The 27,087-nt window shown below is 44.2% G+C and overlaps 1 protein-coding gene and 1 pseudogene across 1 annotated transcript in view; one reads left to right on the top strand and one right to left on the bottom strand.

Annotated features, from left to right (window-relative positions):
- Positions 1 to 27,087, top strand: part of LOC124596588 (transcriptional regulator ovo) — an 858,575-nt gene that overhangs the window by 7,878 nt on the left and 823,610 nt on the right. The gene's annotated exons all lie outside the window — the stretch shown is intronic.
- On the bottom strand, positions 5,506 to 5,623 carry LOC124597368 (annotated as a pseudogene).

Genomic DNA, 27,087 nt, shown 5'->3' with positions numbered 1-27,087 from the left:
TGTCTTTTTAAATATTAAAGTAATTCTTCCTTCTTCGATTCTGTTTTTCTCGAGGTATTGACTTCATTGACGTACGGCTGTACTAATTCAATGGGAAAAGTCATTTCTGTCAAAACATGTCACTAAAAGTTAATAGTGTGACAGCGAATCTGGATGCACTTGTTCACAGGTGGAAACATACTGCCACATAATACTTTGAAAAACCAGATAGTATTTGTGGGCAGTTTTGTAATACTACTGACGTCATCACTTTTCTGGTAGTTTCTTGCGCTTTCCGTAACACAGGAAAATACTTTCGACAATGTTTGCGCTGGTATATACAAAAGAAGCTCACTGCCATTACAGTAAACTTTGGAGCGGCCACATTTAAGCACCTGGCAGGTGGTGGATGACTTTAAATTGTTTCATTGAAATGACGCACATAAGTAATGGCGAAACTAAAGTTTTTTAACTCTTAAAAATGGTGCCATGGCAACATGTTAACTTTTAACTGCAAACCTCTACCGCTAGGGTAACGTGTTGTGTCTTATTGACCGAGTATCGAAGTTGAAGCAATTTTCTCTGTGCGCGCAACCTTATATAAACAGTAGACAGCTCTACAGAAATCTTAAAAAATCATAAAACTTTCAAGCCCTACTTTAAAGTCAACCACAGAGAGAGATTATATTAAAACGCTAACGTCAACTGGAATTGAGATCATAGTGATATTTTTGACGTGGTACAAATGAAACAATGACTCAGAGATATAAAGTTATTGCCGAATCAGTGGATCAGCCTTACCAAGTTTCCGTCGCAGTATGACCGCCGCTTACTCACATTCATCATTTCTGATGTCATAGCATCCAAGGAGCCTCGTTGAAGGCAATATTTTACAACTTCCCGGGTTTTACTGCGAGACCGTTTTCCAACAACGTTCTCCCTGGCGTCATAGCCTTCAGTCTTTCAACTGCTTTAGTGTCGCAGAATTATATTCATGAATGACTTTTGACTATTTTCTGATTTTTTTCGCTGTTCAGAGCTTTGGTATTAGGAGCTTAAGTTCTGCAGACAGAAAATTCTGCAAAGATCAAGCTGCATTTCGCATAAATCGAACTTGGAGTTTAGTATACCAGAAGTGTATAGCACTGTTAAATTCTTAAATTTTCTTTCCTTCTCTCTGACACTGTTCCCGTCTTTTACAAAAATATTCTGATTGAGGTTTACGTACCTACATCTTACATCTAAAACTGCTGGAATTATTCAACTACGTGAGCATGTTTTGTCACGTGAGAAACATTTAAATACTTTGCTCTTTTCTGTGTTGTGATTTCCCGTCGGTACTAAAATGCTAAAATTTGCAAGGCATTTTATAAAGATTACCATGATATTTCACGACGAACCTTTTGGTTGTTCCACTCAGTATTGGTGTGAAATAAAATCGATTGCATACATGCGAGTGTGGTGCCGAAAATTACAGCTAGTTGTACAATTAATTAATTCACATGCACACAGAAAATAGCATATGATAGCCTTCTTTCTTTTTCTTTTTTTCTCGCATCATAGAACTGCTGTCAATGACTGAAAGAAATTGTTTAATATGATTTCAGTTCATTTTCTATTACAGCTTAATGCATTTCTTGACACACGTCTGATATCGTAAGACTATTTCGTATACAATCTTCGATAAGTGTTTTAACGCACTTTGGCACGTATAAATGCTTTGACAACCTCTCCGTATCACTTTTGTTTATATTCCATCCAGACAGACACACAAATTTTGTCACAATACATAAAAGTGCTCGTAACATTATATCCTGTTCTATTATGATGTAAGTTTCTTTGTGGTTGTTTCTAATTCATTGGCTGTTAAACGTAATGCTCCCATACTAAAATGTTACCATTCGACTGACATATACTGGTACAGATTAAGTATTCCACAACATATGTTTCCGTATTAATCACGCTTTTGTTCCGCATCCAAACCACGTTATCGGGCCATTTTGTTACTAGTAACCATACGTCCGCTGCAGCTTCTAGTTTATCCCCTGGCACAAAACACAAGTATTACAAAGAATATTGACACGTTAAATCAATATTTTGTAGAACGTTCTAGGTGAGACAATTCTCAGTCAAAATTGTGTAAGTATTGTTTATCATTAAGACTTATTCGCTTAATCTAGCGGGGAAGTAGGTCTTGTCACTTACTGACTCTAGCGTTACATGAATCTTTTCCTTGTAATTTAGAAATAAATTATTTTATGAAGTTGTTTTTGAAATACTATTATGAAACCACACCTCTTATACCCGTTCTGAGCAATTTTTCCGCTTCCTGCGAGCTCGACGCGAATATACTGTATTAACGGTATCAGTCCAATTGTGGATTCCAGCGTAATAGTGCTTACTTCTCTGACACTCCAATGAGTTGGCATGGAATCTGAGTGAGGTTACAACTAGACTTCTCAGGTACACAAAAATATCTCGGAAGAAGGAAGGCTTCTTTAAACTCCATAAGAATTTCCGAGACCAGCTGAGTATTTTTGGAAGTTTGTGACCTGTCGAGATTGCTTCTCAGTTATTTACAAGCATAATAGTCCGTTCTTTTCCGCTGTCAATATGAAATTAACCATTTCCGCTATCTTGGACATTCATTTTATTTTTTTGCTTCCGTTTCGTCCATCTAGGGACCACGTGGCAGTTTCAGCTCCTTCTTATTTGCTTTTTGTTTTTCCTCCAGTACTCTTTAACCTTTTCACTATGTCTCCTTTTTTCGTTCACACCGTTTTACACGTTCTCTGTCATTGCTCCCCCTAGCAATCCTAAGTTTAACAGCCTTCTCTTGAAACTACGCTATCTGCTCAAAAGTATCCGGACGTCTATTAGAGAACAATAAATAGTGTGTGTCCACCCATCGCCTTTATGGTTGAAATGGCTCTGAGCGCTATGGGACTTAACATCTGAGGTCGTCAGTCTCCTAGAACTTAGAACTCCTCAAACCTAACTAACCTATGGACATCACACAGATCCATTCCCGAGGCAGGATTCGAACCTGCGACCGTAGCAGTCGCGCAGTTCCGGGCTGAAGCACCTAGAACCGCTCGACGACCGCGGCCGGCCATCTCCTTTATGACGTGCTGAACTGTGCTAGGGATACTTTGAATGATTTGCCTGAATGTCTGTGGAGGGACGGCAGTCCATTCTCACTGAAGGGCAGGAACGAGAAGGTGTAGTGCTGTCTGACACTGGAATCTGGAGCAACGTCGACGCTCTAACTCATCCTCAAGGTGTTCCATTCGGTTCAGGTCGGGACTCTGGGCAGGTCACTTCATTTCAGGAATAATACTGTACACAAAAGAGGCACCCCACCCACGAAAAACACCCCCGTACCGTAACAACATCCTTTGCGTACTTCGCTAGCCGGCCGAGGTGGCCGAGCGGTTCTAGGCGCTACAGTCTGGAGCCGCGCGACCGCTACGGTGGCAGGTTCGAATCCTGCCTCGGGCATGGAAGTGTGTGCTGTCCTTAGGTTAGATAGGTTTAAGTAGTTCTAAGTTGTAGGGGACTGATGACCTTAGAAGTTAAGTCCCATAGTGCTCAGAGCCATTTGAACCATTTCGTACTTCGCTGTTGGCACTACACACGATGGCAGGTGGCGTTCTGCTGACATTCGCCAAACCCAGACCCTTCCATACGACTGCCAGGGGGTACAGCGTGACTGACCACTCCAGACCACCCGTTTCCCGCCATCCACTGTGTGCTGGCTACGCTCTTAGCACCACGTCGAGCGTCGCTCAGCACTAACTGGCTTATGAGGGGCAGCTCAGCCACTTTACGTCATTCCTTTAAAACCCCCACCCACAGTCACTTTGGCGTCTAGATTGCTGGTAGCACTTTGGAGCACAAGAGTGATCCCTTCCGCCGATATAATGCCATTTCTTTTGCAGCCAGCCCCTGCAATGTTGGATGGTCGCTCGCCGTCAGAACATGAGGTGTACCTAGTTTTGGTTTACCTGTGGACGTTCCTTCGCATTTCCGCTTCACAGTCACATCACCAACAGCCGACTTGGGCAGCTTTAGAACAGTTGAAATGCCTCTTATAGATTTCCCGCTCACGTGGCATGCAACGACTAGTTCACACTCTGACTCGCTGAGGTCTCCTGACCGACCACTTCTGATTTTACTGCTTCTTTGCCGGCGACAAAATACCTCCCACCTCACTTTACGTTAGCAAGTCCGCCTCTCGTGACGTCTATTGATCAATTACGCATTACGTAGGGGCTTTTGATCAAATAGTGCTTGTCTTTCTGCTGCCTCATCTCATTTTATTTTGAGTATTTCTAAATCTTTTTTAACTTCTCGGATCCAGGTCGTTGTTAATTTTTGTCCCCAGATACATCTGAAGATCTGTTTTGTCAGCTTATTGTCATTCATAGTGTGGAAATGTCTAAAAATATGAGCATCCTTTGCCTTATTGCATCTGACATTTTTCTGTATTTTGATTTATTTTGCCACTGGTGTTTTTTAAACTTTCAGTCTTCTTTGCTTCCTATTGACGAAATATTTTCCGACGACTCTTTTGCCATTTCCAGTTTGTTTACTTTTTTTGCCATTTCCAGTTTGTTTACTTTATAGCTCATCGCTAGATAGTCCTTTGCGTAGAGGTGCTCTGCTTTCGCTTCCCATTAGTAATGCGTTATTTTTGCAGTTCTTGATGTGCAGTTCTTATTATAAATGTTTATTGATATAGTATTATTTCATTTTATTTATTCATTTGTCTGTCCCGGTCTGTGCCCTGCAACAATACACCGGGTGTACCTCCTATGTGTTGTCAAGCAGCTTTTCTCCGGTATTTCAGCAGATATATTCAATTTCGTTTTCGTAATGTATAACTGTCGTCATACCAAATAAATACTGCTTATCGCGTCTATCATCAGACGTCCAGTGTCAACGAAAAGCGTTGGTTTGTTTCCAGTTGCAAACAAAAATGTTTCTAATGGGGAATTTAACGTGCCGATCCGATAAAGCAGTCCGAAGTTAGTCTAGTGAGATACTCGCTTCATCGATGTTGAAGTGTGTTATTAAGGACTGTTAAACACGAAAAGTGACCAGCAGTCCAGCAGCAGACCCCATCCAACTCGCCCCACGTCGTGCGCCGCCCTGCCTCGCGCTCTCTGTTACCGCCAAGCTGCAACGCTGCTCAGTTAATGCTGGAGTACCGGTTATCCTTCGCGTTTTACTGTCCCTGTCAATACGTATCAATAAAATAAATGTCACACTAGACTAATTTGGGTTCCCTCTACTGAATAAAAACCAAACTAAACCCCGACCGAACAGGCCTTGGAAGGCGCATCGGTACCGACCGGCCGCCGTGTCATCCTCAGTCCACAGACGTCACTGGATGCGGATAAGGAGGGTCATGTGGTCAGCACACCGCTCTCCCAGCGGTATGCCTGTATATGAGACCGCAGCCGCTACTTCTCAATCAAGCAGCTCCTGAGTTTGCCTCACAAGGACTGAGTGCACCCAGCTTGCCAACAGCACTCGGCAGACCGGATGGTCACCCATCCAAGTGCTAGCCCAGCCCGACAGTGCTTAACTTCGGTGATCTGACGGGAACCGGTGTTACCACTGCGGCAAGGCCATTGGCTCGCTCTATCGAATGGAACCGTAAAATTCTATTTTCGAAATCATTTTGTTTCTAACTGGAAACAAACAGACGCTTTCCTTCGACACTGGACGTCACATGGAAAACGTGGTGAACAGCATTTGTTTGGGCCGAGTTCATTTACACATTCCAAAAACTAAATTGCAAATATCTGCCGGCCAGAGAAACTGCGCCTTACGTTTCTTTGTGCAGACACCCTGTATGTGTGTGTACGCACATACACCTCTTGTTTTTGATCTCATAATCCTGAGAATATATGCTAGAACGCGGTAAATGTATTTGAGTCTGTTTCATGCAAGGGCCCAAATACACAGAGGTGGAGAAGGCCCTGAAAAGTTGAAACGTTCCTTTAGTCCGTGGCGGCTCGGAGCTCCTGCAGCGTGATGCGAAATAATTCTCGCGGCCTCGGCCAGAAACCGTGTGCTGCGATGTGGGGCGCGCGAGACAAATTATGGCGACGTAGTGTTCTGCAGATTTAACCAGAATGGATTATTGCCGGACCCAGATTACTTCCCTGCGCTGCAGCACATCTAAAATCCTTCTTAATAAGGGTCATCAGCCTCCTTTTATCATTTGAAGCACGGTTAAAAAGTATTTAAAAGTCATGTAGCACTCCAATCATTTTCATAAAGACACCGAAATCAGTGCATCGGACTGGAATAAGTTCATCGCTAACAGATCTTACACCGCCTCCAGTTGGCTACTCATAATTTCCGCTGGAAATCTACACATAACAAAACAAGAAAACAACTTAGTGTCAATAACGTAAAAGTGGAAACATCGTTCTCAGATTTCCACGGAAACAAATTTAATGTACTGATTTCTGTTAAACCTCACCAAGTCCGCCTCGATGTCTGACAACGCGACTGTGCAGGTAGCTTGGCTCCACAAGCTAATTTTAGGCCTCTGATACTGACCGCCTGCTCTCCCAAAAGCAACAGTCGCCTAGAAAACCGGAATGTACCTAAGCAGAAAACCACCCTGCCTGACTGGAGCCCACTTTCGATTCTTGTAGACTTTCCGTAGTGTAGAAATAGCTTGGTTGACCACGCTGGGTTGCCAACTAATGAAACACTCCTCAGAGCACGACGTACGCCCCCGCGAGCACACGACGGCATCTCAACCAGAGAGGCCTGCTGCCATTTTCAGAGCTCCAGACCCCTCCGCGAAATTGTTTAACATTTAGGTCTTGCAGCTATTCAGTATCAGAAGGGCAATTTAGGCAATTTCGTTGGCCTTATTTCCTTATCCTCCTTGCACCGTTATAGCAAGGCATTGCTTCTTGGCAGGAACTGCAATGAGTCTTACCTCTGAAGTCAGCCTAGACAGCTGTGGCCAATACACATTTAGGAGGATTAGGAAATATCAGCACATTACTTCCAGACTGGAACAAACCACTTTCCCTGACGTACACAACAGCCACAGAAACAAGCACATGGGCGTGTTCCGGGAAATGATACGTTATGCTTTATTATTGTGCTTTATTATGTAGAAAAGGGCAACTACACTTTATTGTATAGATAGGATTATGCTTTATTAAATGGATAAGAATTGTTGTGTGTTTTGCAAGTGAATTTATTTGTATGTACCAAACATATTTAGCCTATCCATTACTATGGGCCTTCAGTGGTCTATAATAGAAAGAAAATCATTGGTTTATGGTACAAAGAAAATTATTTATAAAGAGCGTTCAAAAAGTTTTGTACAGTCGTCTCTAATTTTTTATTTCTTGCAGGAGGAGAATGAAATTTTTGGTGAACATACTTGGAACATTTAGCAACACATTGAGCTTACTCAATGTAGCCTCCATCAGATGTGACACATCTGGCCCAACTTTCTTTCCATGATGTAAATGCACTTTGGTAAAATTCTGGGGATCGACTTTTACACCATCGCTTGACACAGGATATAAGGTCTTTCTCACTATCAAATGTTTTACCGCGCAGGTGGGTCTTCACACGACCAAAGAGGTGAAAATCAGAGGAGCCAAGTCCAGACTGTAGGGAGAATGAGGAACAATTTTACAACCCATTTTCCTGATTTTCTCGTGCGTCATAAGGACTGTATGGGGTTTGGGATTGTCATGGTGTAGTCTGATGAGCTGACCCTGAAGCTGTGGTCTGTGGGTCTTGATGGTACGTCACAGCTTGTCCAATGACAGACAGTAACGGTCCCGGTTAATTGTGGAGCCAGGTTCCAAAAAGTCAATGAAACTGACACCACACTGATCCCAGAAGACGGAAGCCATCACCTTTCGGCCTGCTGTTCGTTAACGTCTTGATTTCTTCTTCCGAGGGGAACCTGGATGACGCCACTCCACGGATTGGGTTTTGCTCTCAGGTTCGGACAAAAACAACCGTGTTTCATCCTGGGTAATGACGCCGTCAAAACATTGTTTCCACTCTTCAGTAAAGGTCTTCATGGGCCCCCGCACGCATTCTTCCTCATTGTTTTCATTTCTCTTCTCGATAATCTTGGTACCCAACGTGCACAGATTTTTCTGAACCCTCGTGACTACCAGTGATACCACGCTACCCAATGACAAACGAGTCATTTCAGCAAACTTTCGTGTCGTCACACATCTGTCATTATGGGTGATTTGATCAATGGTGTCCTCATTCACATCACTCACTGCCGTCGATGGTCTACCGCATCGTGGATTGTCCAGTAGAGAGAAATCACCTTCTTTAAACCTCTGCAACTACCGCTGGATACTGCTGCGATCCACTGTGTCCTCCCCATAAACAGGGAGCAACTTCCTGTGAATCGATGTGGCAGAGTTATCGCCGGTCTTGATGAGGAACTCCTTCACCGACCGTTGTCGCAACCTGACATCTACTTCACGGTCCATTGTAGCTCACCTGTAAATAAAAGAAAATTTTTTTATATGCCAACTTATAGCTAAATGTTCCAAGTATGTTCTCAAAACATTCCATTCTTCTCCTGCAAAAAATTAAAAAAATTAGAGACGACTGTGCAAATCTTTTTGAAAGCCCTTTGTAATAGCACATATTTTGATCTGAGATTTGTAGTGATCCTTGGCAGTCTATTTAAATCTAGCTAATTCTGTTTACACCTACATAGCTGTGGTTTTACTTGCACCCACTTTATGCCCTACTTATGATTGTATCTGTTGCTCTGTAAGTTGTAAATTCGCATAGCACAGGTTTCTTGCAACTGATGTATAACAGTTAAAGGTTTCTTTGCACACAAACTGTACTGTAGCACACTGCACATGCTCTTTGTCTCATGCTTTAGGCCTCACTGAGGGATCATGGGAGCTGTAGGGATGGGGATGGAGGGAAGGTAGGTGGTGAGTGGCTATGTATGTATTAGTTTGAATGTTGTTCTTCTGTTAATGCTCTTTTGGTCACTGAGAATGTTTTCATTTTTATTTGTGGCCTACTGTATGAAATATTCTTCCCGCAGAGTGATCATTCCCTTACATTTGTTGTTATGCCAGAAGTTTGTGATGTCTGCTTTTATCCCAGTGTGATGGTTATTTTCTTTTATTAGATTGTGTGCATATATGGAATGGATAGATTCACACCAGAATGCTCTTGTGTGTTCTTTGTACCTGAGGCTAAAATTTATTGCAGTCGTGTCCAGATATTCTGATCTGTTGTATATATCCCCCTCTTCTGTTACAGCTTTAGTTGTTTTGTCCTATTTATCTTGAAGAATATATTAATTTTATGTCTTTTCAAGATATTGCTAATCTTGTGTGTGAGTTGTTTGTGGTATGTTATGGTGTGTCATTCTGTGTTGAGGGGTGTGTTTTCTGGTGTGAGGGCGCATTGTGTTATTATATTTCATAGAGAAGGGCATAAGTGAAACTGAAAATGTTCTCAATGGCGAAAAGAACAAAAACAGAAGAGCAATATCCAAACTAATTCACCGTTCTTCCCTCTCCGATCGATGTCTACCGGTGCTTGTCCTCCGGCAGCCACCAAAAAAACTAAAAGCACGGCGATCGTGTACGGCGCATTTGGTAATAACGTCACCATAGTTCACATTTCCGCAGTTACTGCACTCATGCAGAAAAGATAAGAATGCATCCTAATCCCTCACCTACGTACATGTCGGTACATAGATACACGTATTGGAGCCCCGCTACGTTGCATATACAATGCAGCAACGCCCTCAAGCGAAAAATATTTGATTGTCCTTTATAAATGTAAGTAAATACCATAAGCATATAGTTGTAAATGTAAATAGCTGGAATGGTTCGCACGCTGACACTTGTTGATGTCCCAGTATTGAAATCTACGCAATTGCGGAAGGGTTGCACTTATGTCACGTTGAACGATTCTCTTCAGTCGTCATTGGTCCCGTTCTTGCAGGTGTTGTCGGAGCTTTGATGTTTTACCGGATTCCCGATATTCACGGTACACTCGTGATATGGTGGTACGGGAAAATCCCCACTTCATGGCTATCTCGGAGATGCAGAGTCCCATCGCTCGTGCGGCGACTATAACACTACTTAGAAACTCCCGTAAATCTTGATAATGTGACATTGTAGCAGCAATAACCGATCCAACAACTGCGACAGACACTTGTCTCATATACGCATTGCCGGTCCCAGCGCCATGTTCTGCCTGTTTACATACCTTTGTATTTGAATACGCATGCCTATACCAGTCTCATTGGCTCTTCAGTGTACTATTAATGACTTACGTGTCTGTTATGTGTGTCTGTTGTGTTTATTAAACTTGTGGAAAAACGCTACGGACGAATGCACCAACCTATTATTAACAATAATATGTTACAAAGTTTATCCGCGGCATCAGTGCCGAGCCTTTTGTACTGGTCGGAACCGGAGACAAGGCTCAGCTGAAACAATAAGGTAGCGCCGCTGGAAGCAGACCGGGACTGTGACAGAGAACTTGCGGCCGCAGCCTCGGGCGACCGCCAATGTCGCCGCGGGTGGTCGCCGCGGGCGTGACCAGCCTGGCTTGCGGCGGCTCCAGCCCGCCGGCTGCGACGGCCGCCGCCTGCTCGTCCTGGACGGCGCTGGCACACTTACCTCCCACGTTAAACACCTGTTCAGGCTTATTCTGTGAGCAGTGAACCTTAGAAGGCGCTCACACCTTACGTAAAGTTCGCAAAAATTAGAGCTGATACAGAATCAAACTGATAACAACGGTTGCAAATTCCCTATTACCTATATCTACGTCAAACTCCGATAGCCACCTAATGGTGTGAGGCGGAGGGCACTTCTTGTACCATTAACAGAGTCCTCCAACCCTGTTTCAGCCGCGAATAGCGCGTGGGAAGAATGATTGTCGGCAAGCCTCTCTATTGCTCCAATAGCTCGAATTTTCTCTTCGTGGTTATTACGCGACCCGTATTTGTGGGAAGTAATATGTTGTCCGACTCTTCTCGGAAAGTGCTGTCTCGAAATTGCAGTAGCAGATCCCTCCCTGACACACAAGGCTTTTCTTGTAAGTTTGCCAACGGAGTCTGTTGAACATCTCCGCAACGGTCTGTGGCCAGCTAAACGATCCCGTGAGGAAGTGTACCGCTCTTCGTTGAATCTTCTATATTTCTTCTATCAGTCCTATCTGGTATGGATCCCAGACAGATGAACAGTACTCAAGAATCGGTCGAGCGAGCGCCTTATAAGCCACTTCCTTCGTGGATGAGTTACATTTCCTTAAGATTCTTCCTATAAATCCGAGTCTGCCATCCGTTTTACCCAGTATTTGTTTTATGTTGTCACTTAAGGTCGCTCTGGATAGTTACTTCTAGATATTTTACAGCAGATATTATTTCCAGTGGCTTGTCATCAATTCCGTAGCTGCAAATTAGTGGATTTCTTTTCCTATGGATGTGCAATATGTTATATTTATTTACGTTCGTGGTCAACTACCAGCGTCTGCACCATTCATCAATTCTCTGGAGGTCATTCTGCACATCGTTACTATCTTCTGACGTTGCTACTTTGCTGTGGGCAGCCGCATCATCTGTGAAGAGCCTTATAGAGCATCCGACGCTTTCTGCTACATCATTTACACTTCCTTGGGCCACTCCAGAAATTACCTTCACATCAGTCGATTTCGTTCCATTAAGAAAGACATGTAGAATTCTGTTTGCAAGGAAGTGTTGAATCCTTTCGAAAATCTGCCCCGATACTCTATAAGCTGGTTTTTTTTTTTTTTTTTTTTTTTTTTTTTTACCAAATGGCAGTGTGGGACGGCGTGTCAAATACCATCCTGAATTCAAGGAATGTGGCAGTAACCTGATTGTGTTTGTCTACGGCGCTGTAGTTCTCATGGAGGAACAAAGCGAGCTGAATTTCGCAGGATCTCTGTTTGTGCTATCCATGTGGATTTTTACGGAGCAGGAGCAGTTTTGCATTCATACATATTATAAAAATGTGTGTGTGTGTATGTGTGTGTGTGTGTGTGTGTGTGTGTGTGTGTGTGTGTGTGTATGTGTGTGTGTGTTCGAAATCTCTTCCTAAACCACCGGACCAATTTCAATCAAAGTTGGTACACATATATCTTACCGTCAGGCAACAATCGCTATCGGGATAAGAGCTGCCCCTATCTATCTATCATAGTTCGGAGATATGGCGTCGTAAGCGATGAGATGCGTGAGAAATCTGTCGCATTGTGCGCGATGTTTAAATTTATTAGCTCTTTGCTACTAGCACTATTGGCAGGAGAGTTTGCAGACAGTATCCACCTACCCCTCGTAAACTGTGTCATTGTATAACACATATATCAGGATATATTAGGTCATAAACACTGATATGCGTGAGAAACTGCCGCATCATGCAAGAGCTTTAAATTTGTTACTTCTTTCCTACCAGCTATATTTGCACCATAATTTCTCACACAGTATCCACATATGTCTCTCAATATATCTATACAAGTATATCATTGCACGGCACATAATTCAAGAGATATGACGTCTTAAGTCCCGAGACGCGTGAAAGAATGCAGCGTCATTCACGAAGTTTCAATACATTTATTCTTTACTGCTAAGACACGGCTGCAGTCGAGTCAACTCGAAGGAAACCCCGAAACCTGGCAGAGCTTTTGACAGCTTTCAAGTGCGAGGCGCCAGCGGCTGTAGCCGAAAACGATAGCCATCTATAGAGCTGTGAAGAGGCGTTATCATAGAGGCGTCTCCAGTATCGCGAAGCAGCTGCGCTCAGCGCACAGGAACCATCACGTATCATCTCACACCGGGTCCACTACAGGAATACATGTAAAGGTCTCATTTCTAACAGAAAACTGGCAACATCAGTACAGGGGAAACGCCGGGTTCGTCAGCTAGCAAATTAATATAAAAATGCCGGCTTAGGTGGCCGAGCGGTTCTAGGCGCTACAGTCTGGAACCGCGCGACCGCCTCGGTCGCAGGTTCGAATCCTGCCTCGGGCATGGATGTGTGTGACGTCCTTAGGTTAGTTAGGTTTAAGTAGTTCTAAGTGTAGGGGACTGATGACCTCAGATGTTAAGTCCCATAGTGCTTAGAGCCATTTTTTTAATATAAAAATGTAAAGACGGACAAAATTACGTCAATGTGGAATTTGAAATGCGATGGGAGTAGAATCGCATCTTGCACCTGTACTCTCCTCTCATTGGAGCGGTGATTCTCAGAACCTAACTAATGCGCCCCACATAAGTCTAACCAGACGCTGCTATAGCTACACACGTCCTACGGCTAGTATCCCTCGCTACAAGATTGAGGTTAATATAGTTACCACCATCGTATGACTATGTCATCTACGTTCTACGTCTCGATTTCTACTCTTAAAGCGACATTACGATGTGTGACAGAGGAAAGTCGTATGCGTCCCGAAACCCTCACCCTCTGTTTCACGTCTATTCCAGTAAAACGGTTTTGCAGGTACATTCACCTTTGCAAAAACTCCAGTTTCCCTCATTTAATCGTGATGGGCGATGGTAGGAAACATATGGAAGGAACTAATCCGTTACTTGATTCTAATTGATAGATATGCCCTCGACAATTGAGCAGTAAATCTCTTCACGATAACCATACTTCAAGTTTCCACAGAAACGAAGGTAATTTATTGGTTCCATAATTGACGTTACATCTTAGAATACGTAATATCTTTTGTTATAATAAATAAACTAACAGTGTGTGAAACACAACTTCCTATTTTTGACTACCGGTTTCAATCTACGCTCCAGATCGTCTTCGGGTCTGTGGCCACAAAGTACGATTCTCAACGAAGTGCCGACGGACAAACTGCACTTTGCGGTGCAGATGATCAGCAGCGCAGATTGAAAACTGTATTCGGTAATCAACAGCTGTGATGCAGACGGTGTTTCCTCATTTATGACTGTTTTCACTTGTATCTAACTGAGTTTGTCTTTTTCACTGAGCGCTGCCTACTAGTTCCACACTCTAATGTGAGGCTTCTTGCCACCAAGCCTACCTGTCGTGTGCACTTTGACTAGAGCACAGAGAACAAGCGAGCAGAAATTGTTAATCAAAGGTTCATACCCTCACACAGGAAGCACTGTTGAATTCTTGTGGGCATATCATGTTGGAAAAATAACCTTATTGCTCACTTGGGACTTCCAGCTTCAGAAAGGTTACACTTAAAACTTGCCACCTGTACCCAGGTGGACTGCTAACCGAGCCCGTGTTTCGCGAGAAAGAAACTCTTACATACAGCCTGAACTTTCAGGCCTTTCAACTAATTAGCCGGAGGAACATAAAGCAAGCATTTTCATGGTCGTTTCGTGGCCCCACTACCAGCAATCTTTTGCAAAGCTCTGCTTCCTGCCAGGAAAGTGCTGAAAAAAAAAACTGCCGTCGTGAGTCACTGTGCCTTAAGCAACCATGTGGTAGTTGGCTACTCCTCTACATGGACGGCGGAGTGACACCAGCATCTGCTCCGGGCAGGGCAGACCTCACTACCACCGAATGCCTGCCCCGGTGTCCCTAACGAGCAAGAGGACGACACACGGCGCGACCGGGACTCACATGTTACTCATCGTTTCGCCCCCTCCATCTTCAGTAAACCATGAAAACTTTCTGTTCCGTACGCTGAGTGGTAATGGATCCGCTCGGCAATGAGAGGCATGCCTCCTGTATAAGGGCAACCTACCCACGTCATTCGACATCGACTGTAGTAGCGCTCTTTAGAGCCGTCTTTTTGAAGTTCTCCGTTGGCATAAACAAACCAGGTGCAAGTGTGTATTGCCAGCTAGCCTCTATCAACGATACAACCAATTGTGATACCTGATGCGAAACGTCGTACTTGGTCGCCTATGCGTTCGGAACGGGTATCGTTACTAAACCGTGATCTAGTTGAGAGCGAGCCGCACCCACGCCAGTATCGGATGGCACTGAGAGCGAAGGCGCACTGTCGTTCTGCACGCAGACCGCGTTGCCGTGACACGCCCACGTCAAAAGTTGTAACTGAAACAAGCAGCGCGAGTCGCCCTTCCGACAGCTGTTGCTCTTGAGTCACCGAACTTGAAAAACTGGTCGGCCGGTCCAGACAATAATAAACGACACGGTAACGTCATCGCACGTTGCCGGGTGAGGACGAATCCGACCACGTCACTTCCCTAGTCTTCTCTGGATAATTCACTGTGCGCTAAATAAAGAATTATGTCGCCTTGGACACAAGAAAGTACAGTATTGAGTAGTGAGGTTGTTTCTTGGGTAACATGGCTGTTTTCTCTTGTGTTATAAAATGTTACCACATTAAAAACTTTTCATAACACATGACAGTGAGTTAGTGATAACGTAGTAAGTATCCCAAAAGAAAACTGAGGAATATGTCCTCATACGTACGTTTTTCTTCACTGTACATAATTTTTTGCTAGCAGTGCCGTCAGATACACTTTCACTCTGATGAGCGTGGAGATACGTTTGCTCGAGGCAACATCATCGTTGCTACGTTACAGAGTTTCTTCGGTAAAAGCGTACTTACGGCGTCGGAGACTTTTGCATTGTGTGTTGCAGATGAGAAAAAAATGGTTCAAATGGCTCTGAGCACTATGGGACTTAACATCCGAGGTCATTAGTCGCCTAGAACTTAGAACAACTTAAACCAAACTAACCTAAGGACATCACACACATTCATGACCAAGGCAGGATTCGAACCTGCGACCGTAGCAATCGCGCGGTTCCGAACTGAAGCGCCTACAACAGCTCGGCCACCACGGCCGGCTGCAGATGGAAACTGATTGTACGATGAATGATGGGAAGTGAACACAATGAATCATAAGTCTGATTACTAGACAAAATGGCGAATCAGTGATAAAGTAGCGTTCGATAAACGTCGTCATGGTGTTTATGAAATTGCGTAGGGGCATAATGGAATATATTGTGCAACATGTGATCATATAATACGCGATATTGCATAAAATTTCTACTGTACTCTTAGGTTTCTCGTTACCACAACGCGAGGAATCAGACATTTCGAGAGTACGCCATAGAGTTTTTGAGACGATCATTGGGTAATGCTAAAGATCGGTCCGTCACCACAGCCACTTTTTCTCCAGTCGCAATACTCACCTTCGCCAAACCATAGCCAGACTGTAATATTCCAACCTAACCTAAACCTCTGACTGCGCTACAGATCAGTCCGTCTCCACAACCGATTTTCTCACACTCACATTATTCACTGGCTTCGCTAAATCACAGCCAAATTGGACAACACGAAACATGAAACAATACCAAAGAAATCCTGTCATATTCCAAAACCTCTTTGTTTTGTACTTCATCTGTCTACTTTACATTTAACGTTCTTCTACGAAATCACACGTACACGATTCCACAGCCAAAGTCTCGCTTACATACGAATTTCCTAAGAATGTCTACTTTCCAAAAGAAATAAATACATTCAGAAAAGTTCTATAACTGCAAGCAGGTGCTTTTTTCAATGTAAGCTCTCGTCGTATGTAGCTGTATGATTTTGACTCTTCCTTATACATCTTCTATAGTTATCCTTTAATAACACCTGATTTCCTTCTTCATTCCTTAAATATCTGTCGGAATTTCTTACTCTCTTTTCTCTTCTTTCCTCACTACTTACATCCTTCCGTCCGTTTATTCTTAACCCGTGTTCAGAATGAAGAGGAAAATGTAAAATTATATACTATTGTTGACTATTGATGACTGAGTATAGACTTCTTTTATAGCATTTAAGCTGCGTTTCCACTACTGCTCCACGATAAAAGCGCGTTAAGACTTGACAAGTAGCTAAACAGATTCCACGTAGCGTAGAGCTGACAACTTGTAACAATTTAAAATTTTGTGCCGATTTGGGACTCAAAGCCGGACACTTCCCTTAAGCGGCTGTTCTTCCGACAGATCAGCTAACACAGCACGCTTCACTTAGCGTCTAGTAACCTCCAGTTTGTCATAATCCCTCTCCAAATCTCGCATGCTGCTGGACATACTACTAAAAGATCTCCCACAATGCTGTGGGACCATTAAAAAAGGGAAACGTAAAGCTTGAAGTCAACATCGAGGCTACTGGAGATTGAGAACACACTCAGTTGAAAAAGTGTGCCGGAACAGATAAGTCGTAGCTTTGCTGAAGGAACCACTGCATCATTCGCAAAGGAAAATCTACTTCAGGATAGCCGAACAAGAATATGAGTCCCGCACTTCTCTATTAACGGCCCCGGGAGAATGGGTACTGGCGTTGATGTATACCTTCACCGTAGTCTCAGAGTCGTTACTGAGAGAAACGTAGCGTATTTTTTAGTTTAAAGGTAGCAGTTTAATGCTCGGAGGAGGACAATGACATAACGTAACACTGGGAAATATGATACTTTTGCATATTGTTAATTGGCTTCTTCATACTAATGTTAATGAGCACCATAATAGCACCGCGTGATGACGTATTTCTGGCATGGTTGTACACAGGTAAAAACACAGAAGCACGCGTATGACAGTGTAAATATCTTTTGGGATACAGGTTATATGACTTTGTAACTAGTATATACGTTTCTACATTTTTAAGTGTGGATGGGAGACAAATAGTATCTGTATGATATATTTTACCAATATTCTCTTCTTACTCTTCCCCAAAACTCTAAACCTCCAAACCGAAATCGTGATCTGATCGCTAATAAATATCGATTTCAGAAACGTATGCCATATAGACAGTAAACTGCAGTGACAGATGTTGGAATAACGGACGGCTTCGTACTGAAGAGTAAGTCGAGGACGTCTCACAGAGCCGCTAGACCTAGAAAACCGGAACGACTTCCCGACACCGCCACTTGCATGAATTTCTTGCAGCCACGCCGCAAATCCTTCCACACTCCAGTGCATCTCCTCTTTGCAGGGAGTGGCGGGCTCGATGACCGCTTCTGTTGGCCAGAGAAACTATCCGCCACGTCCCAACTCGCAGCTAATGAGAAGAATGCGGTTAATTGCAACCTAAATACCGTGTAGCTTCCGCGAATCGGTTGATCATACACACACACATACACTCACACACACCACGCACAGCTGTGACTTAATGAAGTATGCTGGAACCCACACTTTCTTGTTAACTGTCTTCGAGGAATGCTATAGAAAGAATTGAGAAGTTCAACGATTCTGCACTAAATGTATGAAGTGGATAAGCCCAATAATTTAAAGATCATCAATTGATGGATCCTATTTGTACAACAAAGACATCAATTTTACAAATAAAAAATCGCAGTCTCCCAGTTAACGGCGCAAACACTGGCCTCAGAATTTTATCCGTGAAATTTCCTTTACACGTAATTGTGTCTGTCCAGAGCGACCAAAAGCTTTGTCATGTAGGAATACTGCTCCAGCAATTCGTTAAGAAAAAGGCATTCCTCAAGACTACGGAACCTATTATTTCTACACAAAGTCCGACATAGGAAGGGCCTGTTAAATACAGTGTAATCCCAACCGGTAGAGCGATACGCGTCGGCTGTGGAGGTGGGTAGTAAGATACAGACTGATCATTATCTGTTGAACGTAAGAGTGACACTGGAGTTTCAAGTACGACGCGAGCGATGTATCCGGCGTTGAGCGGGAACGAAAACCTCCGATATATAAATCCTCCGAACCGTTGCTCGGACTCCGTGGCAGGTCCCACACCTGTTTCAGCCGATTACAAACTAGATGATTTATGAGTGAGCCTGAAATTAAGTATGAGAAAATATAAGTATCATTTTACGTTTCAGACGTGTGTGTCAGTAGCAGCTACTGATAGAATGGTGCATAAACATACTAAAACAATGAAGTAAAGGTAGTGTATCGATTGGCCAATTCAGATAGTGTGTCTCATCGCCAGTACTGGAACAGTCTTTTCGTGATGGGTGGGTTGATCCTGAAATGCTCTTTTTCTGGTGAAGCAAGCCTACATGGCTACGTGAAAGCGCAGAACATTCGACTTATCATCAGTTACATCGGGTGCCTATGCATGGAAGAATAATTATTGTACACTGTTAGTACAACACAAATTATTTGACAGTTCTTTACCCCTGTAAACATAACTGATGATAAGCATACGAACAATAAACTTCAACATGTTTTTCAGGAAACTAACAACAAACTAACAGTTTTTGTCAACGCTCTCATACACTGATAAAATGTCACACTTATCGTGTGGTCAGAAGCCTAATAATTCGGAAATAAGGCAATCGGTTCCGAAATAAACAGAAACTTAATAGGGAAAAGTAGATTACTACTCGGCTTTAAGTACAAATGCGTGGTAATCAGTTACGGAGTGGAAGTGTCCATAAGAAACAGTTGACCTCTTTATCTTGAAGCAATTATTTTGATTTTTTTACATTATTGGCAAACAGTTAGTACTCCTGCAGTTTCATACGCACTGATTTTATCAAAATTACCGCATATTTTCACACATATTTTCACATTTTTGAAATAACCGTAGATTGCATCATTTCCATACTACTATCGGTTAAAATACGTGGTAGTTACACACTCTATCCGCAGCTTTCGAAACAATTTTCACAGGAGATACAAAGAACACTTTATTGTTAATTTACATATGTAGTCATTAATGTGAGTTGAATTGGGAATAGCCCAAATGACTACCAAAGGCGATTTATCATCTGTTATGTGTTACCTGTAGGATTTCTATAGGATACTACCACTGTGCGCCCTGTGTTCCATTTTCGTCTTGTGTATTCGTTTACGTTTATTCTGATTGTAAATGTTGTTTTATGTCGAATAGTTCCTTTGTTAATCCTACGATGTTACATCGTACCAGGGTGAGATTTAACCCTTTCAGACGCTCTGGCTACAATCGTGTATATTAATTTTACTGTGCCTTCGCTGCAACAGAAGTCTTTTTCCCCAGTGGGAACCTGAGGTACGCATTTGTGAACGTTCAGTCATTTCATCATGCGCAAGTGCTGCCGACTCCTGGGCATCACTATGAAAATATCGGTAAGTCAGTGCAGTAGCGAGCTCGTTACCACCAGAATACACAGGTGTTGTTGGTTCGGTATATTCTATTGTATAATTGAACATTTTTATTGTTGCTTTGCACGATAATTATTGAATGATTATGTTACTATTCATTACAATAGAGTTTTTCTCAATTATTTTAGTCCATAAAATGAAGCCAAGTGTACAAACTATATTTTGAAAACGGATACATGTTTTTGCATAAATCTTGCACCCAAAATCATTAAAAAATCACCTAAGAGCATTACGACACAAAGAAAAACTATCTTGCTTCCAGAAAAAAAATCAGCTCTGAACGCGTTCGTATAATGTTTACCATGAGTTATCAAAACCAATTGTAACATAATATTTCCTGTGTTGAGATGGTTGTATGAGCTCTTTACGAAAGCCAACAAATTAAGAAAATGTCAGGTACACAGTGGAATCGTCAGTATTTAACTCGTGTCCTCACTGTTTTGGGATAATTATTTTGACCTCTTTCTTTTTTTGGTAAACAGTGAGTAGTCCTACCTTTCCAGGCTCAGTGGTTTTCACCAAATTTTTCAAAATTACCTCATATTTTTACTGAAAGTCCACATATTTGAAGTAGCCGTAGGTTGTATCATCCCGAGACCACAATCGATTACATCAGGCCGGCCGCGGTGGTCTCGCGGTTCTAGGCGCGCAGTCCGGAACCGTGCGACTGCTACGGTCGCAGGTTCGAATCCTGCCTTGGGCATGGATGTGTGTGATGTCCTTAGGTTAGTTAGGTTTAATTAGTACTAAGTTCTAGGGGACTGATGACCACAGCAGTTGAGTCCCATAGTGCTCAGAGCCATTTTTTTGATTACATCAGAATGATTGTGTGGTTGTAACACTAACAGTTCGTAAATGCAGTCGATTCCGAAACATAACCGAAACGTAGCAGGAGCTCGTAACAGCAGACGGCATCGTTGCGACTGTGAGACTATTGCGAGTTATTTTTGTTCATAGGATAGTTCCTACCATACCTATCAGAGCCTCCCTAAGAAACAAGTAGTAAATTCGTTTGGGACTCTTGTTAACGTCGATTCAGACACGTACCTGTTTCAACGCACGGGAACATCGTCTTGGTACAGGCTTCGCAGGAAGCATGTAGCGAGTGCTGGGGAGCGGAGCCCGCGTTTGCCGAGGCGGCTCGCGTCGCTTGGAAGTTGGGCGCGCGGTCGTGCCGGCGGCGGCCTATGCCCCAGCCTTGGAGGTGCTCCAAGGCCGCCGACCTGCGACCCCTCCCCTCCCCCACGACTGCCGCCACTACGCGGCTCTTCGTTGCTACAACAAGAACTATACTACTGCTACCACCACCACAACTGCTTCGAGCGCCTGTGCAGCGTGGATGACGAGAAAACCAGAGGTCAATTGTTTCATTGACACTTCGGAGGTGGTGGCCACAGAATCTGATCCGATCACCCTCATTCGAGAAACGACAGGGGCGGAGGTCATTCGAGGGCAGTCTCCCACTTTGCAGATCGTTTTGAAAGTATACATTGCCCTTTAAAAGTAGTATATCATGTTAGAGGTTTCCAATTCACTAAAGTTTTGTGTTACAACAGTGCATATGGAGTGCATCAAAGATCATATTTACATATCAACAGCACTAGCGGTTCTGAGGTACCAAAATCGAACTACGCTGTAACACCCATATTAGTACGTCGTGTAGCGTCCACGGGCGGCAATGCCGGCGCTGACTCTGGCAACCAGTCGAACATAAAGATGGTGAATACCGTCGTGGGATACGGTGTGCCACGGCTGCTCGTCCTGTTCACGTAGTTCTGTAAGAGTTATTGGTTGACGAGTCGCTTGAGTCAGTTTTCGTCCCATCGTAGCCTACAAGTGCTCGATTCAGGACAAGTCCGGAGATGTGCTTTCCACGGACGTTGCTGCACATCTTGTCTATGTGGCCGAGGATTGCCCTATTGGAAGAACACATCACCTTCCCGCAGAAGGAACAGCAAAAGAATGGGTCTGGCAGCGTCTGCATATGCCGAGTGCTGGTTAGCGTCTCCTTCAGAAACTCCGAAGGCGTACAAGAGTTGTAGCTTATCGCGCTCCAGACTATACGGCCTGAGGTGGGGCCAGTGTGTTTTGACGAATGCACTCTACGAAGTAGCACTCACCAGGTCTACGTCGCATGCACTTACCTCAACTCACTGGCTTGCAGGCAGAGTCTGCCTTCACCGCTGAAAATCACGGCGCCTCAGTCCAAGTGATCTGACGGCAGCAGTCGCTGCTGTGACTCGAGTGGAAGACGCGCGTGCCCCCAGTCCCACTGATAGTAACCAGCTGGCAACAGCTCGTGTTGCTCACAAGACCTCTTACCTGTGCTGTGGTAGCTGTACGATCCGCCACTGCTGCCCTTAACAACACGACGATCCAGCTGGGCGTCAGCGCCGCGCTGACGTCCACAACCCAGTGTAAGGGCGTGAGAGTGTCCACGCGACCACTCATATCAGCATCGTTGTAGAACCGACGCAGCACGTCCAGGTTGTGTGGTAGTCTTCCAGAAAGACTATTCCGCCCCTAGCAAGGCCACAGTTTGACCCCTTTCAACGATCGTCACAATAAAATGTGCAGCTACAAGTAATACTGCTTCTCTCTCTCTCTCTCTCTCTCTCTCTCTCTCTCTCTCTCGCATCTAAAAAGGAAAGTAACTCAAGGAAAAAGTGGGCAACTGTGTGCGTATGAGCTTCGACTTGAGATTCTGCAATTCATTTTTTCGCCTCACAGCTTCAGAGAATGTCATTTTCTGTCATATTTAGTGATCCATCTGCGTATGTTAACGTCGCATATTCCTGTGCTTCCTGCTAGTAAAGATGTTATTTGAGTTTCTGTGCAACAGATAACATGCACCAAGTGGATCTGAAAAATTGTAGTACATTCCTTGTGAAGGGAAGAAATGAAAGAATAAATGTACTTAATAAACAACGGACGGTGGGTAGCAAAGGACTCAGCTTGTACACAGAGCTCATTTCAGAAGGAAGGTTGGGTAAAGTCTAACATTCCATCGACATCTAGGCCAACAGAGCGGGGGAACCGGCTCAGATAAAGACGGCCGCTGGAGCCTCGTTAACGATTACGAGAAGCATACCTGCTTTCTCCGTACACCGTGTAACAAAATCGTTGAATCAGAACAGCCGGAAGGTGTCTGGAGAAATTCGGGGGTGACAGGTTCGCAGAGGGAGTGATCTGAGTCAATCTCCTCGAGGTGCCTTAGCTACTACGCCGTCTGGCTCAGTACTCGGTTTCGGTTTTGACACTTGAGCGAATTTGAAGTGAAAGCGGGTTCCGCAGTGTACTTTGCAGGAACGTGCGTTGTTTTCGGTACAGCCGTATCCGCGGTACAAACGGCCGCAGGCAAGTCGCCGCTGGAGAGCCCGCCGTTTGGAGCATCCTTGAGCGCCGCGCTTGACCGGTTTGCGCCTCGGGCTCGATCACCTGCCTGCTGCGCCCGCTCCACCTGGGCATTACGGTTTTCGCTTTTTGCTCTCCTCGCCGGGAGGCCGGCTTAGCCTGCTGAGTCACACGGAAACTTTTCTGCTGGCGTTTCGGCACTGACAGCCTGCTTATCTTTCCCGTCTGTCCGTCTTCTTTCCTCGTTTATCATCCGCTCATTCCTCCCCTCCTCTTCTCTCCCCCGCTTCTTACCTCCTCCATCTCCATCTCTTCCTAGTATGTTTGGATATCCTACGGTAAAAGGGGCTTCATTTTTTGTGAAGTACTCACTTACAAATACTTGGCCAAAATATGCAGAACACTGTAAGGACAAACTGTAAAGGAACTGCGTGAAGATGAGTTTATCTTCAAAAAATACACTCTATGACAAAAAACGACTCACCGCGAAGGAGTTATGCAAACTGGTTACAAATTGATCTTCATACACGCATCGACGGAAAATACCAAACTGTAAACTTTGTCGGCCGATGGTTTAATGTGTGACGCTGCAGCGTAATTTCACCGCCCATCTGGCAAGGACAGTAAACACGTGAGAGGCGATACCAGGGCAGAAATTATTCGAGAATTCCATTCTGAATACTCAGTCGGACAGTAACTAAGCCTCGCAGATAGGCTGGTGAATAATACACGCAGGTGTCAGCGCTTGAGAGTGGACGTGTAGTGGGCTCAAAGAAGCCGGTTGCGGTAGTTGGCAAATCACTCGACATTTGAGTGGGACCCACCCCGCTACTCGAAGATTTTGATAGGAATGAGTGAGCCGTGCCCGAACACAGCGTCAAGAAGAAAGCGGCCGACCTGCAGGTAAGACGCAACATGGGGACCGAGCACTCGCCACAGAGGCACTCGGAGCCCCACACTCATCATTAGCGCCGATCCGACGTGCAGCTTCCGCTACAGTGACCGTAAAAGCCATTAATAGGCGGCTCACGGTGCGTCTTGCTCCGACCACCATTTACCCCTGTACTCCAGCAAGCCCGTTGACATTGGCGATGACCACGCTCAGCTTGTAATCTCATTGGATGCCGTAGAATTGTCTTCAGTGATGAGGTCCGCTTCGCGCTGAGCTCCGATGACCAGAGAAGAGGTGTCTCGAGACACCCCGCACAGCGCTGGGGGGTGGTCAGCTCACTGCCGGCCGCCACACAGCCCGGCAACCAGGAGTCCAGGAGTGATGGTCTGGGATGCCCTCTTTACCCTTACACCACAGCAGTAGGTCGACGATATTCCACACCCTGTTTTGTTGCCACCCTGTGCTTACATTTCAGCAAGACAGTGGCCTCCCGCACACAGAGAGAGAGTTTCTGCTGCTCGTCTCCGTGCTTGCAAACCCCTTCGCACTACGTCCCTCGAGCGGCTCTGCATTTTGACACTCTAAGGCGCCAGTAGGGCAGAATTTGGCACGGTGTCCCTCAGCAGCAAGTCTTTCAATCAATTCCAAACCAAATAACTGTTTGAATAATGGTCAGAGGTGGACCACCACGTTGTTGACTTGCTCAGTCTGTGTGGCTCTTTCTCACGAATGCGGCTACACAGACAGACTAGAAGCCTACAATTTCTGCAGAACCAAGTTCTGCAAGAGAAGTGAGAAAAATATGAGATAGTTGTAGCTTATGGATGGTACGTATATTGCATCGGACGTTTATCAATATTGAGAGAATAGGGAAATAAATATTACGTAGAGTATATTTTTGTCGAAAATGGTGCGAGAGCATCCCAAAACTGGTAACGGAGTTTGTACTCTGACATCCACGATTCCAATTCCAATCTGCTGCCAGGTCATTTATTTCAACGTCACAAGACCAATAATGTCGTTTACTTTCGATTTCAGTTTGTAATAGAATGGAAGAGGTGAAACAAAAGTTCTGAATAGGAACAAAACTTCAAGACAATCGTATTTCAACTCAAAAGGAGGGGGGGGGGGGTTCGTGGAGAGCATAAGCCGTCTGGTAGAAACTGTGGAAGAGTTAAAAGAAATGTCTAATGAAATGAACAAGCAACGCAGCTGACAATTTCATGTGGGAATACACAAAACATGGATGAAAACGATTGAAATCGTAGACAGAAGTGTAGTAACTTGACAAGTATCTTAAATGGTGAGGACAAAAAATGAAATGAAACACTTCTTTTCAGTAGGAAGCATATAAATGAGAATGGTCATGACGACGTAATTTATCTACAACAAAAGAGATGTACCAGTTGTTACGACCAGACGAAACTACTTTCGTCCAGTCACAACTGCGGTTTCTTGGACTGCTCTGGGAGAAGACTCATCAAAGTAGAACAGGTGAAACATTAGTTCACTTTATTACACTAGTGAATAAAAGATTTACTTTGACACAGTTCTTTGCCACAGGATTGTTGTACAATTTAGAACTGTCATTTACTAGCAAGCCATCACTTGATGTACTTGTTAATAAACAGTTCTCTTGAGGTGCAAGGTTTGACATTTACGACGGTACAAGTTCGTTAACAACTCGTTGGTCCCACACTATGATGTTCACTCCTTCAGATGGGGGCAGGAACGGGGGCGAGCGCTTCCATGCTCGGCTCTATATTGACCTCCGGTGTGTGGGCGCTGCTGTATTGAGGGGGAGGTGCAGTCTTCAGGAGCGTCTCCCATACGTTGTTACGTCTGTGCTATCGACATGTGTTGCCAACACTGGTGTGGCACCATGATCTCTGGACAATACACACTGGTACTGGTTATTTTTACAGAATTATGGGAGAAGTTTCTGAACCAGTATGTCTGGAGCGTAGCATTGTGAGGAAGTAAAACCAATACTGCAGGAAGAGATACGTAAGGAATCATTCTTCCCACGCTCCTTACATGAAAGTTATGGAAAGTAACTGTTTATGTGTGGTACGCAAAGTACCCTCTGCCGTGTTCTGTACAGAGCATTCGCAGAGTATAGCTGTAGGTTGAGAAGGAAGTTCATAACTTTTTCACGCAACGTTTTGACTTCCGCTTCTGGTAACCAGTAGGAAATATTAATTACTCCTTACACCATTTTCTATTCAGATCTGACCTACTTGTTACCCGATTCCTCGTCCATCACTCCTTCTCCAAATGGAAAAAAAAAACATGGGCAACGGACAAATATTCCTGTCATACGTACTTGATGTCATTAACGACGTATTTTTAACGTTCGTTATATTCACATTGTGATTATTTCTATACGTATATCGGACATAAATGGATGTTAGCTGGACATTTTTGTAAGTGGAGGCGGAAAACCATTTGAAAATTGCATCCCACCTTCACTCATAGGGATATAAATCCTCCGTAGCCTTTAGCTGTCCCACGGGGGCTAGTCACTTCCTCACTTGATGTAAGACTTCTCTGGAAAGCTTCGTGAGAACGCAAAGGGGATCCGGAAACCATCACACTGAAACGGTCCGAGAGAAATGGCTTGCAGCGGCGACAAGTGTTTTAACGGACACGCCATCTGGGAAACACAAACGCACGAGCGCCCTCGGTGTCCAGGGCCGCCTCCAGTGTTTACTCGGCAGAGTGCTCCATCTGCGTTTCACGGTCGAGTACTGCGACCGATACACCTCGACACGGTTT

The sequence above is a fragment of the Schistocerca americana genome, chromosome 2 (assembly GCF_021461395.2).
Source record: "Schistocerca americana isolate TAMUIC-IGC-003095 chromosome 2, iqSchAmer2.1, whole genome shotgun sequence".
NCBI classification, from domain to species: Eukaryota; Metazoa; Arthropoda; class Insecta; order Orthoptera; family Acrididae; genus Schistocerca; species Schistocerca americana.
Note: the sequence above shows the minus strand (reverse complement) of the source record. Positions and strands in the feature narration are given on the sequence as shown.